This window comes from Eriocheir sinensis, chromosome 30 (assembly GCF_024679095.1).
Source record: "Eriocheir sinensis breed Jianghai 21 chromosome 30, ASM2467909v1, whole genome shotgun sequence".
NCBI lineage: Eukaryota > Metazoa > Arthropoda > Malacostraca > Decapoda > Varunidae > Eriocheir > Eriocheir sinensis.
In genome coordinates, this window is record NC_066538.1 from 3,462,426 (window position 1) to 3,469,925 (window position 7,500).

Consider the following 7,500-nt stretch of genomic DNA (forward strand, 5'->3'; position numbering starts at 1 on the left):
AGATACTTTAAACATTAAAATAAAAACTGATTAACTTCAAAACTTTTTTTATTTGTTGCCTTTTCCACCTTTTACAAAAAAAAAAAAAACATTTACATAAACCTCTCAGGGGATCTTATTACAAGCATCATAATAAGTATTTTGAAGGCGACAGGGCATATGAATATGGATTTAGTTGTGACAATCACACTGATGAACTTCCTTTGGTCCTTCTCATTAAAAATAAGTTTAAAATATATGCTTATCAGATAATTACAAACTAATTAGTATGATTACAAATCGTCCATGCTTGAAGTAGCAGTAGCGGATGTGTGATCAATGCCTGGCTGCAGCGTTACATCACAGACAGAGTGAAAAGAGATTAGAGAACTATTGATAATATCATTTCTGTTTGCGGTTTGCGTTGGCGGTGTCAAGTTTTGTGGCGGATTTGATTGCGATTGCGAAAGTAATGGAATAAGTTAGCGGGTTTGTGATAGCGGAAGTTCAAATTCGTTAGCGATTCCCAGCTCTGACGCACACACACACACACACACACACACACACACACACACACACACACACACATCAACCCCTCCCTCCCCCCCTCCCACACACACACACATAAAGCAAAGAAGAACACACCACACACACAACACATGCATAATATAATACTCGTACACGTAACTCCCTTCATTAGTCTAAAGTGTTCGCTCATACACCAGTTCGTCCGGCCGCTAAGCGAGGGACGAAGCAATATGAAAAGCGAGCGGCCCTTTACGCTATTGTTGTTCCGTTATGATAGCCGAGCGATACTATATGAAAAAGAGCTGATAATTTTGATGTAGTGTGACAGACTGAGTGGCGATATGTATAAGCGATAGATAGATAGATAGAGAGGTAGAGAGAGACGGAGGAAGGGAGGGAGACAGAGATTGGGAGGGAGGGGATGGAGGGAGAGAGAAAGGGAAGGAAGGGAGGGAAAAAGAGTGAGTTACTGAGGGAAATAAAGAAAAAACGGAAGGAAAGAAGGAAGGAAGGATGGAAGCTGAGGAAAAAAAGAAGGGAAAAAAGAGAGAGAGAGAGAGAGAGAGAGAGAGAGAGAGAAAGTGTTACAAAGGGAAATAAAGAAAAAAAAGAAGGGAAAGAAGGATGGAAGCAGAGGAAAAAAAGAAGGAAAATAAGGAAGGGAGAAAAAAGAGAGAAACATGGAAAAAAGAAAGAAAAGAAAGGCACAGAAAAAAAAGAAATAACACAATGGATGAAAAAAAGAAGAACAGCGACAAAGAAAGTTAAAAAAGAAAGGTAGAAAAAAGGAAAGAAAAAGAAGACAAATTCAACAAGAGATAGAGACAGAGAAACACAAACACAGAATAAAACAAGAAAGAAATAAAAGGAAAAGAAAACAAGAAAAGACAGAAGGAAGACAAAGGATTCACCGATAGACAGACAGGCAAACAGATAGAGAGACAGACACATAGACAGATAGATAGCTAGATAGATAAATAAATAAAGATAAACAAAAATAAAGAAAACAAGAGAAGTATAAGATGATATATGTGACAGCCTTAATGTTTCGTAAATGGACAGACTCATCAGGCGATCGAAAAAAACGGACAAAAAAGAAAAGATATATTGGCAGACGGACAGAAAGCGATACAGACAGACAGACACCAAAACAGATAGACAGAAAGACAAATGGAGATCAATAGAGACAGCTAGATAGATAGACAGCCGAATAGATAGATAGATAGATAGATAGATAGAGAAATAGATAAAAAGAACGAGAGAGAGAGAGAGAGAGAGAGCATGAATAATAAATTGATAACCATACTCTTAATAGATAATAAAGCTTCAATAGATAAGTGATCTTTGATTTACTCGGCCATCACGGTCTCTCTCTCTCTCTCTCTCTCTCTCTCTCTCTTGGAAGTATTATCGTGTTATTGCAATCTGCCTCCTCCTCCTCCTCCTCCTCCTCCTCCTCCTCCTCCTCCTCCTCCTCCTCCTCCTCCTCCTCCTCCTCCCCCGTCATTCATTTCCTTCCTCCCTCCCTCCTCACTTCCTCTTCCATATCCTCTTCTTCCCATTTATCATCTTAATCTTTATCTTTGTCTTTTATTTATCTCTTTATTCTCTCTTCTTCTTCCTCTTCTTCTCTCTCTCTCTCTCTCTCTCTCTCTCTCTCTCTCTCTCTCTCTCTCTCTCTCTCTCTCACTATTTTTCTTTCTTTCTTTCTTCCTCCTCCTCCTCCCCCTCCTTCCGCTCCTTCCTCTTCCCCTCTTGTTCTGTCTCTTGTTCCTCTTGTACCTCTTCCTGTTCTTTTTCCTCCTCCTCCTCCTCTTCCTCTTCTTCCTCCTCCTCCACCTCCTCCTCTTCTTCTTCCTCCCCCTCCTCCTCCACTTGTTATTGTTTTTGTTCTTCCTTTCCTCCTGTCCTTCAATCTCTCGTTTTTGTTGTTGTTGTTTTAAAATTTGTTGTTTTTGTTTTTGTTTTTGTTGTTGTTTTTGTTGTTGTTGTTGTTGTTGTTGTTGTTGTTGATGATGATGATGTTGTTGTTGTTGTTGTTGTTGTTGTATCCTTAATTTTCATTCATGCTTACTATATATTTTCTTTTATTTGCAATCTTTCAAACTTTACCTTTCTATTTTTTGCGGGTCTTCTTCCTCCTCCTCCTCCTCCTCCTCCTCCATTAGTACCTCTTCTTTCTCTTAAATTCTTCTCCCTCTCTCCTCTCTCTCTCTCTCTCTCTCTTCCTTATTATTTCTTTTCTCTCTCTCTCTCTCTCTCTCTCTCTCTCTCTCTCTCTCTCTCTCTCTCTCTCTCTCTCTCTCTCTCAGGTGCACCACAACACATCCGTTCACCTGTAATTCCTCTTCGTTAGCCTCCCTTCACCTGTTCCATTTCTCATCCATTCTCTTTTTACAGCATTTTCTTCCCATTTTTCTTCATTTGTCTTCGCGGACTCAACAACGCATATTTGCTCGCCAAGGTACGCGGAGGACATGGCGTAAAAGGCAGCGAAGAAAAATGGGGAGAGGAAAGTAGATAAGAAATGAAAAGTTGAAAAATGGTTAAGAAGATAAAGATGAGAAAGTAGATAAAAAATAGAAGTTGAGAAAAGGTTAAGAAGATGAAGGGGAGAGGAAAGTAGATAAGAAATGAAAGTTGATAAAGAGGGTTAAGAAGATGAAGGGGAGAGGAAAGTAGATAAGAAATGAAAGTTGATAAAGAGGGTTAAGAAGATGAAGGGGAGAGAAAAGTAGATAAGAAATGAAAGTTGATGAAGAGGGTTAAGAAGAAGAATGGGGGGAAGTAGATGAGGAATGAAAGTGAATGGGTGAAAGGCCGACCAAGGGGAAGGAGAAAAGTAAAAAAAAGGGAGAATATATTTACAAAGAGAAATAGATAGATATAATAAAAAAAAGGGAGAATATATTTACAAAGAGAAATAGATAGATATAAAAATAAATTCATGGGTGCAAAGTTGACTAAAAAGTTGACTAAAACGTTGACTAAAAAGTTGACTAAAAAGTTGACTAGAAAGTTGACAAAAAGTTGACTAAAAAGTTGACTAAAAAGTTGACTAAAAAGTTGACTAAAAAGTTGACTAAAAAGTTGACTAAAAAGTTGATTAAAAAGTTGACTAAAAGTTGACTAAAAAGTTGACTGATAAATTGACTAAAAAGTTGACTAAAAAGTTGCCAAAAAAAAAATGGTTGGTGCAAAGTGGACTAAGAATACAAAATGTAGTGCAGGAATAGGGAAAAGAAAGACAGATATACAAATAAGATAGACAGTGAAGAATTAGACATAAGAAACAGAGACAAAAAGCTTAATATATAAAAATAGTGATAAATATAAAAGAGGAAGAAACTGTGAGGCGTTGGAGAGAAAAGTCAAAAGAAGAACAAAAGAATAGAAAAAATAATGAAGTGTTGGAGAGAAAAGTAAAAAAAAAAAAAAACGAACAAAAGTAGAGGAAATAAAACGAAATATAGAAGGTACAGACACAGAATAGAGATAAGAGATAATAGCAATGAACGAAGGAAACACGGAATAATGAATAAATGAGAGAGATAAGGGAAATGATATGTGGGAAACGTGCAGGGCCTTGAAACACTCAGAAGAAGAAAAAAAAAGTTAAATTGCACCGAAGCCAAGAGCGAAAAGGGAAAGTTTCAAGGTGATGGAAAATGAGTCGGAATGAAGCTAAGTAGTGACCACAACAGAAAAAAAAGGAAACGAGAAAAGAGGAAAGTGAAATAATGGTGAAAATGACGTCGAATTACAAGATGACAAGAAAAGAAAAAAGAAACTAGAAAAAAGGAAAATGGAATGATAGTGAAAATTACGTTGAATCACCAAAAAATAAAGAAGAAAAGAGAAAGAAACAAGAAAAAGGAAAATGGAATAATAGTGGAAATTAAGTTGAATTACAAAAAATAAATAAAGAAAAAAATAGAAAAAAGGAAAACGAAGTAACAGTGAAAATGACGTCGAATTACAAAAAATAATAAAGAAGAAAAGAAAAAGAAAAAAGAAGAAAGGAAAGTGAAATAATAGTGAAAATGTCGTCGAATCACCACAAAAAAAAAGAAGAAAAAGAAGATCCATGAACTGAAACATATAAAAAACAAAAATATATATAACAGTGTGTAATTAGTCTCCGCATCCATACGCCAATCCCCCCTATAAAAGGAAATCACACTAAGAAGAAAAAAAAGGGAGAAAGTAGATGAGAAATAGAAGTTGATGAAGAAAGTTAAGAAGAAGAAAAGATAAAGATGAAACAAAAAAGCCCCATTAAAATTAGCCCTGAACTTCACAAGAAAAGATAGATATATGGAAGAACTATAAAAAGGTAAGGTAAAGTTGGGGGCATACACTGTAGCAGCGCGTGGCCTCGGTGCTCATCTCCGTAACATTGGCCCTTGAGCCTTTGGTGGGAGGGAGCCCATTACCCCGGGATACAGGGCCAGTGTGACATCCGGGTACCATGCACAGTTTACCTTCCCCAGGTTTCCCCAGGTACCCATTCATCGACCAGCCCGAGAGGGAGGATGAACAGTTGGGTGAGCTGCACACCGACTGCCGCGAAATAGAAGCCAGGCACGCTGACCACTGGACCACGGAGGCGTATAAAAAGAAACTAAAATATCAATAAAACACGAGATAAACATTCTCCGCACACGCCACTCCACAGAAAAAGAGAAAAATAACATGAATTTCACAAGATGAAGTAATAAAGAGGGTGAAAATATTCCTCAACTTTAAAATATGAGAGATAAGTGAAGGAACCCTAGAAAAAAGAAAAATATATGCAACAAGGAACACATTTCATACACGCGGTATAAGGAAGGAATTCAATTCAAAGGAAGGAAACAGTATGAACTCCACAAGATGAAGAAATAAAAAGGGTGAAAATATTCTTGAACTTTAAAATATGAGAGATAAGTGGACGAACCCTAGAAAAAAGAAAAATATACACAACAAGGGATACATTTCATACACGCGCCAATTCAAAGGAAGGAAACAGTATGAACTCCACAAGATGAAGAAATAAAAAGGGTGAAAATATTCTTGAACTTTAAAATATGAGAGATAAGTGGACGAACCCTAGAAAAAAGAAAAATATATACAACAAGGAACACATTTCATATACACAGCAATCCAAAGAAGGGAAATAACATGAATTACCCAAGAAGAAGAAGAAGTAAAAGAGAGCATTAAAGATATCCGTGAGTTTTTAAATGGACTACAAAATTGGGGGATTTACACAAAAGTAGATACATAACAACCAGGAAATATTCTCAAAAAATCAAAATCAAAAATAAAAGAAAAATTATATGAACTCCACAAAATGAAGAAATAGAAAGCATAAAAACAGACCCATAACCTCAGAAATAAAATATAAAATGGACGAGCTAGAAGAAAAGAAAATATATAAAAAAGAGTAAATGGTATTCGTTCACGCCAATGAAAGAAAGAAAAACAACACTAAAGATATCTATGACCTCAAAAATAAAGAAATAAGAAGGAAAGATGAAGATGAAGAACTAAGATAAGAGAAACTGAAATATATATAACAAGGAGTAAATCTTATTCGTCCACGCCAAAAAGAAAAATGACACTAATGACATCTATGACCTCAAAAATAAAGAAATAAAAAGGAAAGATGAAGAATAAGAACCAAGATAAGGGAAACAGAAATAAATATGACAAGGAGTAAATAATCTCCGCACACGCCAATAGAGAAAAGGAAAAAAATACGGGAATACCACAAGAAGATGAAGAAATAAAAACAATAAAATGTCCATCAACTTCAAAAATAAGACATAGCAAACTGGAAGAACTACACGTAACTAAAGTATAAACATAACAACAAAAAAAAGAAAAAAGAGAACACTAAAACAATAAGATACAGAAGGAATAAAAAAAAAACTTTAATATAGACCCGTGAACTTAAAAATAAATGATAAAACTGGTTGAAAAATAAATAAATAAATATATATAACAAAGAGTAAATATTAACAGTACAAGTCAATAAAAAAATAAGGAAAATAACAACAACACCACAAAACAAGCAAACAAACAAGTACCTATAAAGTAAAACAAAATAAAGTATGAAAATGAACTAAGTGAAAAAAAAAATCATATATAACAAACCAAAACAACAACACAAATACATATAAGAAGGTCGTGTGCATAGGCCAACCCAGGGAAGGAAAATAACATAACAGAAAAAAAACGACACCAAAAAACACAAAACGACGCTCATATATAACAAACCAAAACAACAACACAAACACATATGAGAAGGTCGTGTGCATAGGCCAACCCAGGGAAGGAAAATAACATAACAGAAAAAAATGACACCAAAAAACACAAAACGACGCTCATATATAACAAACCAAAACAACAACACAAACACATATAAGAAGGTCCTGTGCATAGGCCAACCCAGGGAAGGAAAATAACGTAACAGAAAAAAATGACTCCAGAAAACACAAAACAACGCTCATAACGACGGAAAACACGAACACCAGCAGGAGGAAATTCACCCAAAATGACGCAAGAGGAACACACGCGCAACACTTCACAAGGATGACTCTTCCTGAAGGTGTGTTGCTGCGGTTACCTCCTTCTCTCCCTCCTCCCTCCCTTCCTACCCTTCCTTCACTCCGTCTCCCACTCTCTCCCTCCTTAATCTCTCTTACCTTCATGTTATTCAGTTTTCCCAGTTTTCCCAATTTTCCCTTTTTTTTTAGGTCTTTGTATTAAGTTTCCTACCTCCTTCCCTCCCTTCCTTTCCTTCCTTCCCTCCCTCCTTAATCTCTCTTATGTTACCTTCATGTTATTCCCTTCTCCCATTTTCCTTTTTCTTTCTTCTTCTCTCCCTCTCCTTCCCTTCTTTCCTTCCTTCCCTCCGTCTCCCACTCCCTCCTCCCTTTCTTCCTTCTACGTTTATGTTATTCCCTCCTTCCTTTTCTTTATTATTTTCTCTATTTGTATACATTT